At 33.5% G+C, this 12,712-nt stretch overlaps 1 protein-coding gene across 11 annotated transcripts in view; it reads right to left on the reverse strand.

The window, feature by feature from the left end:
• Nucleotides 1-12,712, reverse strand: part of Zbtb20 (zinc finger and BTB domain containing 20) — an 821,796-nt gene that overhangs the window by 230,125 nt on the left and 578,959 nt on the right. For all 11 annotated transcript variants that reach the window (XM_005386415.2, XM_013515065.1, XM_013515064.1 and 8 more), the window contains one exon: nt 12,411-12,510. The gene's annotated coding sequence lies outside the window, so the exon portion shown is untranslated. The remainder of the gene's footprint in view (nt 1-12,410; nt 12,511-12,712) is intronic.

Raw genomic sequence — 12,712 nt, forward strand, 5'->3', positions numbered from 1 at the left:
TATTTACAGACTGAATGCCTCAGTTTTGTACAATGTCAATTCTTTTTTTTTTTGGTTTTTATTTTTTGGTTTTTCTCCGGTACCGGGAACCGAACTCACGACCTTGCGCTTGCCAGGCAGGCGCTTTGCCGCTGAGCTAAATCCCCAGCCCCCTGTACTGTTATCTTTAAAGTAGTTGCTCATAATATAAGATGTAGGCATGAAAAACGCTTTCTCTTATGACCTGTATATACTACTTTTGGGAACTAGTTCCAATATGCTATACAGACATTTTCTTATACTTTTCTCTTCATTTATTTAATTTAACAAATACTTAGTGAACATTTTCTATGTATGAAACATAGAGCTGAACAGGGCACCATCTCTGTATCCTAAGAAGCATATTTAATTCCATTATTTTTGTTTCTTTTTTTCCTCACTTCTATATGCATAAGCATATATATATATATTTCTACAGTTATAATAGTATAGAAAAAATTGGAAAAATTACACTATTCTGAGCCCAATCCAAAGTACTGTTTGTCTTCAAAAGAATGTGATAATAATTTGCCTTAGTGAAGTTTATTTAACTATGCACTCCAATAATATAAAAGGGATTTCTCAACATGTATTTAGAGGCCAATTATTTGCATTACAGGAAACATTTTAAGAGGAGAGAAGATAATAAAAGTAAAACATTCATTCACTTCTGTAGGAATCTTGATAAAGTCCTAGGATAAAATCTATGAATCATGTTATTAGCCCCTGGGAAAGTGAGATCATAGAATATTTCTGTTTAGTTTTTGGCGGGGAGGGATTTCTATGTTATTGCTTGAATTAATAATAACTGTCATTGGTTGAGAATATATTAAATGTCAGACACTTCAAATACATACTATTACAACAATCTGCACTGCAGATACTACTCTCAATTTACAGATGTGGAAACTGAGACCCGGGGAGGTGAAGTAACTTGTTAAAGAACATTCAGATATTATGCAAAGTTGGGCTTTAAACTCCAGTCTGTTGGTTTGTACTGCATAGCTCCATAATCACTTCTTGGTTCTGCAAATCTATCTTTATTTTAAAAGCAAATAATCTTGCTTGAATACTTTACAAACAAGGAAGCAAAGTACCCTTTATACTCTTTCTTTACATTCATTATATATAGTACAATGCAAACAGGAGATTGTTAAGATTTTTCTACGTAGACCTGCTGTCTGTTCCTATTTGCATTAGGATAACTAATTACATTTGGGAATCTCCATCAAAGCAAAGGAATGAGCTATTTGCTATGTGAGTATTTGTTATTAATTGATCAGACATGGATAAGCTATGTTACTGCAACTATATTTGTGAGGTATGATTTATGTTGTTCTTCTGCATATTATTTTGTGCTGTTTTTCATTTTCTTGTACTTTGGGCTTTTTGTTTTATTTTTATGAATTTAGTCACAGTTGGTTGTGTTTTGAACTTTGTAAAAATGTAATACTAAGGAAATTAAAAAAAGAAAAAGAAAATATTTTCAAAATGATGTAAAAATCAAATCTACCCCTCGCTAATTTAATTTGTAGGAAATGGAGAACAAAGTATTGCAAACAAAATGCTTTTAAATACATCCTAATTACTTCAATGTGCAAATGGATTGACTAAATCGAAGCATGTATTTAACACTTTGCACTTCAATTGTGCTTATTCATCTAGTTCTATAGATAGCAATTCCATTAAAAAAAAACAAGAGATAGATTTCACAATAGCCAGCCATTCCACAGTTATGGGGGAAAACTATTGTTCTAAAGTTCAAGCTTTCCCTACAAGTCAGCTCACCTTTGGAGCTAATGCAAATCTTAAACTCAGATAATCAAAAATGAATGACAATTTGCTGTAGCTACTCAAGTTTTCTCAATTGACCCAGCTTTCTCTATTCTTTTATTCTGTCTTCAATGGGATGAAGTGAGGGGGTGAAGGGAGCTGTTTCCCACAGCAAAGCCACCAAGCATTGAGAAAGGTGAATCTTGCATAATACTGTGAGGGGATGAAGGTGGTCTATGATCAAGGCTGGGATGGAGTCATGACGCCAGGGTTACTCAGAGCCTAGGCTAGGACCAGCCACATCAAATCAACCTGAGGAACACATTAAAAAGACGTATTTCAAGGTCTCACCCTCAGAGCAAACCAATTGAATTAGTATTTCTTGAGGTGGAACTCAGAGCTTTAAGCAAGTTGCCCAAGTAGTTTTTATGCTTCTAAAAATTGAAAAACACTACTTATGCCCTTAAGTTCTGACATGGAGACAGGTAACTGCCCTAGTGGTATACCACGTGCTATGTCCCAGAGGTCCAGATGCAAGTGCGCGGCTGAGATACCTGTTCTGCGAGGCATTAACTCTAGCCACAACACCAAGCATCATGCATTTGATAAGCAATATCTTGTCCAGTCCCCCACAACAAGGACTATTCCTCAGATGTGAAAACTGAAATTCAGAGAGATTTAGTGACTTGTTATGGATGCCACACTAACAACCAAAAGAGCTCTTATGAATTATACTACTTCAACTCTCAATCTTGAAGAAAAATAGGGTTTTGAAAGCTATTTACTCTGAAAGATGTTTATGACTCCGTACTGTCATCACTCTAAAAACATCTGCCTAAATACCAGTAAGATAAGTTATAATAAAGGGTATAAGCATTTATTATCAAGTGATTTTTTTCTTTATATTTTAGATACTAAAGTAATCCTAACAAAACTGCTAAGCCTGTATCAGCACATTCAATGATCATGCAGTTTGATAGAACCTGAGGTAATAAAACACATAGTCTCTGCCTTCTGAAAAAGTGCAGAAAAACTTTCTGAGAAGGAGATGAGCTTGTACAGGCAGATGGTCTGTGCAGTCAGTGGAGGCCTGGATAAAGTATGGTCATTCTCCTGGCACGAGGGTAAGAGGGTGAGGTCCGGAAACTCTTAGTTTCTTTAGTACTTTGCCATTAGCTGGGTGAGGAACTTAGATGTAAAAAAGATTATGTTTTTACTTACACAGTTTTGTTAGAAAGGGACCAGACTAAGTCCTTGGGTATTTTGAACTGATAAGACTTTATCTGGTCCATGCTTTCCAACTGGGTTTCCTTTTTTGGCCAAATTTCTGGGTAGAACCCAGTAAATTGTTATGTTTATTCATTTTTATGTAGAGCAGATGACTGAGAGTCTATGTTTGAAAAGGGTTTCTAATAAACTTATCAGCAGTATTTTTTCCACCCAATAAAAACGACCTTGCAGTAACATCCTGAATGTGTCCTTTACTCCATTCTCATCTTTTCCAGTTACTCAAAATGTCACTGTTAGAGTAACAATTTTTTATAATAACAGAAATGTAGAAGTTAAAGATAATGGGCAACATGCAGAATGACCTAGACAGACTTCCTCCTTTGTGATAAGGGAAAGTGATTTCCTATGCATGTAAATATGGTTTGAGCGTAATGGCAGATATGACTGAAAAAAATGAAGTGCTGGAAAAAAATGAGGTTTGGAATGTCAAAGTGCAGGCTGATCACCTAAGGCAAAGGTGCAAGGATCCAAAAAAAGAAACAGAAACCCTGAGAAACAACTGGCGATGGTTGCAAAATGATACGGTTCCGGTGAGGGGAACAGAAGTATCTACATATGCTTGTATTGCAACAGGCAAGTAAACTGGAATTAGGCATGTATTCATTCCTTACATTGTGCCTATTTTACTGCATGCTTACTGGCACTGAGATTTATTATTTTTTATAAACTGTTTTGAGTGCTAGTGAGGTAATATTTTTCATGTTTATTAGATATTTGTATTTCTTTCATGATTTTAAAAATGTTGCTTTTAGCTATTATTTTTGAATAATTATATATCTCAGTATCTTTACACCTTTTGATTATACTTCATCTCTGTATTAGTATGGTCTGCACTTTCCTTATTTTATCCTACACAGCACCAAATTCGTCTGGTCTGTGTTTCAGATTACTGCTGCTTTCATCATGTCAGTTCAGATGAAGAACCTACAGTGGTTCCCCCTTACTTATTTATCAACTAAATTCAACTGTCTTGTTCAGGGGAAAATTCCTCTTACTCTTCGATATTTCCTCATGACTCCTGTTGAAGAGCTTAGGCTACTGCTACATGGGACATGTATAGATTTTTGTTTTCCATGTGGGTGTTTCTGCATATAGATAGACACAATGTAGAATACTAGAACAGAAAAATGGAAAAAAGTTTCTCGAGCATTGATTCCAACTTTCAAAATTATAAAAGACAAAGTGGAACGAAAAGTTTACTGACTTCCTTATGGCCACAGAGCAGTTAAATGACAGAACTAGGACTCGAAACTAGATTTCCTGATTCTCACTTCAACAGCTTTTAAATAGAGAATAATAAAAATCATTTTATAATTTAAAGAATAGAAACAGCGAGGAAGACAGTTTAATTTCAATCTGTTGTTAGGTACAAAAGATTGTTAAAATTATGCCACATAGAAGGCTTGAGTGTTCTTGTAATAGAAATAATATATACTCCTTATAAATCAATCAAATGTGTCATTAAAATTTCCATAAAATTTGCACATCATCAAATGACCCAGTTTATGCGTTGTTTTCTTTTTCTTTTTGTTATTCTACATTATTTTATTTAACTTGCTTTGTTACAATAGAAGCACGGTGTTTTTACTCTACCAGGTATTAGATCATAAAGTTTCTTGGTAATGTCATGAAAAATTTATTTTCCCACTCATTCACATAAAGAATTTCCTTTAACTACACTTTGGGATTTTGAGAACTACTACCAAAAATAAAACAGTAGGAATTACTTCAAAAATTCCTCCCCTTAGGGGCCGGGGATATAGCTCAGTGGCATAAGTGCTTGCCTGGCAAGCCTGAGGTCATGAGTTCGATTTCTGGTACCAAAAAAAAAGAAACACAAAAATTCCTCCCCTTAAACAATAAACAACATGAATTATTACTGAAGAACATAGGTTGAGACATTTAATATGATATAATGATTGCCATTTAATCACTACTTTATATCTAAGAATCTCATGGTATTTGCAGAATGAAAACAATAGTAACTGATTTGAGACTTATGAAATATATTTATGAATTGTGTGTATCGGGGTAGGGCAGAAGGAGCAAATGCAGAAGTAGGGATGAATGGAACTAAATTGAATGGATGGCCATTGATTGCAAAGGGCTACTTCACAAAGCATATATCTGCCTAACAAAAGAATCCACAGAAAGAGTTATTTGTTGTATTATATGGTCATTCAATAGCTTTCAAAATTTCAGTTTTAAATGAAACGAGAAGTCATGCAGTAGCAAATGAAGACTAAAAAGATCCCGGCTGTTTTCTTTCTCTGTGTGCACATGTGATACAAAAGCATATTTGTTCATTTAACATTTGTTAAGTATTCATTGAGCACCTATTTAGAGCTAGCAGCAGTCTGCTACTCAGAATAAGTCACCTTTTGGGGGGTCATACTCTCTCCTGCCATATCAATAAAAATTAATAATGTTCAATGCTTGACATAATGTATTATAAGAAAAAAAATGAGGAACCAGGTGATAGGAGATGTATGAAGAAACAGCATCTTACATTCCTTATTTTTTACAGAACACAATTTCATTAATGCTGATAAAGAACATATATATTATGTTTTAATATCTCCAAATTACTAGATAGATAGTGAATGAAACAGATACAATCATATATCAAGAGAGAAAGATACAGGAAGCGGGAGCAAGAGGAGAGAAAGAGTGAGGGAATGAGAGAGAGAGAGAGAGGCAAAGAATACCAGGGAAATATAAAAGAAACATAAAAGAGATTGCTAAGCTAGGACCAGAATATTTTTTAGAAGAATAAATAGTATTTAAATTCATTTTTTTGTTAAAAATAAATAAGTTTAAAAATTACAGAATCTTTACAGGACAGCAGTTTAAGGACACCAGTTTTGGTAGTAGGGAATATAGGATTCAAATGTTATTCTTGCCATTTACTAATTATAATCCTTTTCCTAAGTGAAAATTTATTCAGTGAATTTAGTCTCAATTTCCTAGTCTATATAATGGGAATAAGAACAGCTGAGAGAGCTGAACAAGGTAATCTATGTAAAGCTCTGTACCCATCACAAAGTAACAACAAATACTAACTGTAATTTAGAATATTATTTGTTAAGTGATGTATCTACATAAAAGAGGCAAAAAAAATCAAAGCTTTGTTGTTTAAGATATACTACAATTTAAAAAATTCAGTATAACATGAGAAATCCAAAGAGGCAGAATTGATTAAAGGTATGATTATTTATGCAAAGAAAAAAACCAGTGAATGGTGCTAAAGCCCTAGGCATACTGAAATATGGACCCAGAATCATACAAAGATGTCTAGAAGCCTAGTCCTTGGAGTAAAGGGCTCCATAAGGCTCCATGTGGAATGGTGGGCCTGACTCTGGCTTATGACTTCAGCAAGAGGCCACCACATCTTGGGCCAACTGCTGCCTATTTACACAGGATGGCACTTCCTGCATGAGAAAAATATGTAGGTAATGAGAGAAAGAAAAAGACATAGTTTTACGATCAAATATTCTAAAAGCTGCCACTCTAAGATTTGGACTGGGACTAGGAACTCGGGGATCCAGATAGAAGCAATAGGAAAAGCATTAGTTTGGGACATATTTGCAAAGAAAAGAAAAGAGAAAGAAAAGGATCAAAGCAAAAATTCCTCGGACCAAGACTAACCTGCAAGATAAAATTCTAAAATGTCAGAAATCTAATTCTACAATGTAGTCAGAAAACAAACATGAGAATCAATAATTATGATTCACTACAGATGATTTTGATTTTAGAGTTTCACAGTGACCTCAACATGAGAGTGTTTGAGATGCTCAGAAATCATTAAACCATAAGAGAACAAGAAATTGTACAACAAAAACAGGTAGCAGTAAAATGAGAACAGGTTAATAAGACAAAAAATCTTAAAATTTCAAATGTGTTCATTGACAATAAAAGTGCAATACATGGGACAACTTCAGAGAGAAATTTCAGAAATCTTAAAATTTCAAATGTGTTCATTAACAAAAAAAGCGCAATTCATGGGACAACTTCAGAGGGAAATTTCCAGGAGAAAAATGAGCTAGAAAGTAATTTTAAGGAAAACATTGAGAAACAAATTAAAGAAAGCAAAAGAGAAATTTTAGCCAAGTGTGTTGGTGCCTGCTTTAATTTAAACAGGCGGTGGAGGCAGGAGGATCACTGCATTTGAAGCCAGACTGGCTGTATAATGAGGTCAAGGCCGGCCTGAACTACATAGCAAGACTTTGTTTCAGAGAGACGGAGTGGGACAGAGACAGATATAAATTTTTAGAAAATGAAATAGCAATCAAGATATGCTAAATTGATTATGTTGAATTGATTGATATATCTTGTAAGAATTCCAGAAGAACCAGGAATTTGAGGCCAGCCTCAGCTAAAGAGAGAGTTCAAGGCCAGCTTGGATTACACAGTGATACCCTACCTCAAAAAATCAACAAACAAAACAGAATTACAGAACAAAAATACATAGGTAATGACAAATGATCAGGGAAAAGATAATATCAGAGTTTTCCAGAATTGGAGTCTTGAGATTATATAGCATACACCGAATTCATGACTGATAATTACAAATAAATCCACAACGAATCATATTTAAGAGAAACTGCAAGATGGTGACAAACCGGACAGCTACCAGGAGGAAGAAGCAGATTACCTGTAAGAAGACAAATTTGATAGTAGATTTCTCATATGCACAGTTGACAAAGTAAGAGTCACAGATACAATTGAGTGAGCAAAAAACATGCTGAGCAAAAGAACTCAGATAAATTAAAATTTAAGATAATAGACAAATAAAATAACTTTAGACATTCAAAAAGAGTACACTACCCAGGTCCTCAGTAAAAATTTGCCTATAAGTGTGATTTAACAATAAAACAAAACCTAGAAAGGAGACCATAGGGTCCAACAACTGTGGGCACGGTTATATCTATAATTTATAAGTTCATATAATTAAAGATTGGTTTATAAATCAATGATAAGCACATTTTGTATGATAAAAACAGATATAAGTAAAGCTCCAATAATTACACCAGCAAGACTGATACTTAATAGATAAAACATATTATGCACTTTTCTTACACTAAAGGGAGCAAAAGAAATATTAAAAAGTTGATTTCATTTTCTAGCTAGAAAAATATAATAATAAAACATACATACAAACACTTTAGAAAGTGTATTGAAGAAACAGATAACCTATCTATAGATTTCAGACCCACCAGTAAAATCTAAGTACTGAATAGTCACAAAAAAGGCACTTCAAAAGAATTTTTTTCAATTAAAACATCTTTTCTGTAAAATATATTTAAATTCAGAATTAACAATCAGAACACAGTAAATATACTTAGAAAGTAAAAACTATACTTCTAGATAACTCCAGCCTTAAAAAATAAATCAAAATGCCATTACAAAATATTTAAAATTTAACAAAACTAAATATAAAAGTATGGTATGCAGCTAATGAGAAACTTGGAGGAATATTTAGAGCTTGAAATTAATTTTTAAAATAAGACAAGCTTTTGAAATTAAATGAGTCATACTTCAAGCATCCAGTCAAAGAAAAATGGAATTAAACTTTTATAAAATAGAAAGAAAATGCAGAGTAGTAGCAGAACACAAAGAACAAAGTAGTGTAAATAAGCGAAATCAAAAACCAGCTTTTGAAAAAAGTAAATGAAACAGAAAAATGTCTGGCAACTAGTGAGAGAAAAGATTCAGATAGGGAGGTAAAAATTAAAGATTTGAAAATTGAAAATTATATGACGGGGCTGGGGATTTTGCTCAGCGGCACAGCGCCTGCCTGGCAAGTGCAAGGTCACGAGTTCAATTTTGGTACCGGAAGAAAAAAAAAAAAGAAAAAAAAATTATATGAATATATCCCTGGGTAATCCCTGTAGCAGTGATGGCATACTTTTTAGAGACAAGTATCCACACTGCAACCCCAAATCCACTTATTTATTGCAAAGTGCCAACACTGCAATTAAACCTGAATACTGAGGTTTTAGTTTAGGAAAAAAAAAACAAACTTCATACATTAACATCTTTTGTATTAAAAGAAAAACAAATAATACATGCGCCATAAGTTTGCCACCCACTGCCCGATAGTATAAACAATTTTGAAATTAAAAAAGAATATTATTAAATTTATTTTCTGAGTCTAGTATCACCATGAAGCAAGACTCTGCAATAACTGTTTTTAAAAATAAAAATTAAAGACTAATCTCTCCATGCAAACACACTACATATGATGTTAGGAAATTTTTCTTAACAGTGGATTAAAAAAAGGCATAAAGATGAGGTTATTTTTTTCCAGGAATGTAAAAAAATGTTTAATATAAGGAAATATATTAGTATAATATAAAACATGAACATATTAATGGGAAAGTTTATTGAAGTTATTGATACAGAAAATGCAATAGATAAAATTTAACTAGTATTGCTGATTAAAATGCCTAGCAAGCTTTAATTGGATGATGGGAACTTCCTTAGTATAGTAATTTTGACTGTCAAAATCCCATACTAGCTGAGTATGGTGGTGACATCATAATCCCAGCATTCGAGAGGCTGAGGCAGAAGGATTGCCATGAATTCCAGGTGAGCAGGAGGATCCGGGTGAATTCCAGGCTACTGAGTTCAAAGGCAGCTTGAAATACATAACTCATAAGACAAAAACAAAAGAACCCCCATCAATAAAACAAGTAAACATCAAATTTCCAAAATATTTCTATAAAAGAAAAAGAATAGTTATTACTATTTTTTTTTTTTTAATGTCTTTTTGAGACAGGGTCTCGCTATGCAGTTCAGGCTGGCCTTGAGCTCACTTTGTAGCCCAGATCCAATGTGCTATGATCCTCCTGCCTCAGCCTCCTGCGAGCTGGGATTACAGGCGTGTGCCACCATGCCCAGCTAGTTACTACTAATATTATGACTTCTATTTAACACTATATAGAGGGTGAATAATACAAGAAGGTAGGAAAAAGAAATAGAACATTTAAGAATTGGAGTTTAGGAGAAAATTTGTCATTACTTGCAATGATACAGATGTCCATGTGGAAAAGCAAATTATAAGGTTAGCTATTAGAAGTAATATTCAGCAAGGTTGGTGAATGAACATACGCCAATAAACTGAAATGAAAGACTGATTCTGTACATAAAGCACAAGAAACTGTTAATGTGAAGAAATTAAAAATATAGGCACAAGACCTTCATGAGGAAAATTATAAAACACTGTTAAAGAATATAAAGAAAGACCTAAAGAAGCACAGATATAGAGTTAATGGGCAGAAGACATGCAAAACTGTCACCTCTTCCCCTGATTATTCTCCAGTGTTAATGTAATTTCAATACAATTCAGCAGAACTTTGGGTAAACTCAGCTTTCCCTAAATGTCATACTTAGTAAAATGCCAAGACAATCTGAAAAAGTAAAAAAGTAGAGAGATTTACTTCACCAAATAATAAGAATATCTTTATGTTATGGTAAGGCATTATGATATTAGGATAAGGATAGAAGAACAGTATACTGTATGAAATAAAAGTCCTCAAAACAAATTTGATGTAGGCAAATGATATTGCAAATTAGTCAGTAAAGGATGACTAATTTGTTAAATAGTGCTAGGATAATTGGATTGTGCAGGTTAAGAAGAATAAAATGGGTTTTCATGTTCTAAGTATAGAAGGCAAATCTTTAAAGCAAGAGAAAATATAGGGAATATGGAAAGTTTTCTTAAGTAACATAAAAGCACAAATCATTAAGGAAAATATCAAACTTAACTGCATTAAAATCGTGTTTTTTTTTTAAATAAATGTTACTAAAGAAGTTAAAAGAGAAACTGCAAATTGGGCGAAGATACTTGTATTCCGTATGGCCCAAAGGTATGAGAATCCAGAGTATAATAATAAAAACAAAAATAACTAACTTCACAACAAAACAAAACCCTCTAAAATAACAATAGCAGAACAATTTAACAGAAAATGGGCTAAGGATATAACAGAGACTTAAATGGCTTATAAATGAAAAAATTTTAACTGAGATATTATTTAATCCTTACTAAACTGACATACAGAATTTTTTTTTTCTGTTTTTTTTCTCCAGTACCGGGAATCAAACTCACAACCTCGTGCTTGCCAGGCAGGCGCTGTGCTGCTGAGCTAAATCCCCAGCCCTCCCTTACTAAATTGAAAAAAAAATTAAAAGTATGACTATCTAGCCTGTGGAGAAACTCTCAAATTACAAAGAATATAAATTGTTATTTTGAAGGGAAGCTTTACAATGTCTAGTAAAGTTTAAAATTCATGTTTCTTACTGTTTAGCAATTCTACCTTCCTGTATGTACATGTACATAAATATTAACTTGCTTGTTATTGAAAACACTAGAAATTGTGTTTAGCAATGAGAAAATCAATAGATAGTTTTTAGTGATATATTCAGGAGAATTCATTTAAGCTAGAACATGAAAGTACTCATGATTGCTACTAACCTTTGTCAAAACTTTGGAGGGTATCAAGTGCAAGAAGGCACAAGGGACACTTCACAGGTTCTACAAATGTTTTACACTGCTGGACAGTTTAGCTTAACAATTACACATTTAATTTTTCTACTGTAAGTAATTTGTAAGAAAGTAGTAATAGAAACAGGCTTAGTAACAAATATTTCAAATTATTAAGGTTTGTTTTATTGTGTTCTGGATTCTATATCATTCTTTTTTTTTTGGTCTTTTTGAGACAGGGTCTCGCTATGCAGTTCAGGCTGGTCTTGAGCTCAATTTGTAGCCTAGGCTGGTCTTGAACTCGCAACAATCCTCCTGCCTCAGCTTCCTGAGTCCTAGCATTACAGGTGTGCACCACCACGCCCAGCTTTATATCATTCTTTATACTTTTATGTGTTTGAAATATTTTCCATTAAAACATTTTTGTAAGACAAAGACCCCTAATTTCCTAACTAGAATGAAGATAAAGGAAAACAACAGTGATATTTTCTCTCCATTGTTCCCAAGTATCAACTGCAATATTGTAGGAATTAATGAGCACCTCAGCCAAACATACACAAAAAAACAATCATTTTGTTCAACTAAAAGCAACACTTCCACTTCATTTCTTAACTATGTGTAGAATCTTAGTCATTCTTAAGTGAGTGACCAAAGGCACATGTCTTTGTATATAGACAGATGTTACCAACCTATAAAGATGATTTATTTAGGTTTTGGAACTGACGAAATGAGAGATGCATTGCTGAGGACTTTTCTGATGGGAATTAAAAGGTGATTTGGCATCAAGATTGCTATTTGCTCACAGGTTTCATCTCTGGTTTCAGAAAAGAAAAAGAGAAGATACCTTTTCAATGCTGCATTTCAAGTCCACCATATGGAAGGCAAGGTTTTATTCCAGCTAATTCTCCTTTGCTCACAGAGTAGAGGAAAAGCGCCAGCCACTGCTACTCTCGCCACCAGCCACGGTACAGATGTTCGGAACATGCGAAAACAGAAATGAAACAAAAAGAAAAATAAGTTTTGCATAAATAAAAAAAGAGTTTATAATTATCATAGCTGCAGAAGGTAAATGCATATTTAACTTTTCTGTTCATGTTAAACAGAAAGAACCCAAACAAACAAAAACATTGATATTTTGACTTTATC

The sequence above is a fragment of the Chinchilla lanigera genome, unplaced genomic scaffold, assembly GCF_000276665.1.
Source record: "Chinchilla lanigera isolate Chin_1 unplaced genomic scaffold, ChiLan1.0 scaffold00026, whole genome shotgun sequence".
Taxonomy (NCBI): Eukaryota; Metazoa; Chordata; class Mammalia; order Rodentia; family Chinchillidae; genus Chinchilla; species Chinchilla lanigera.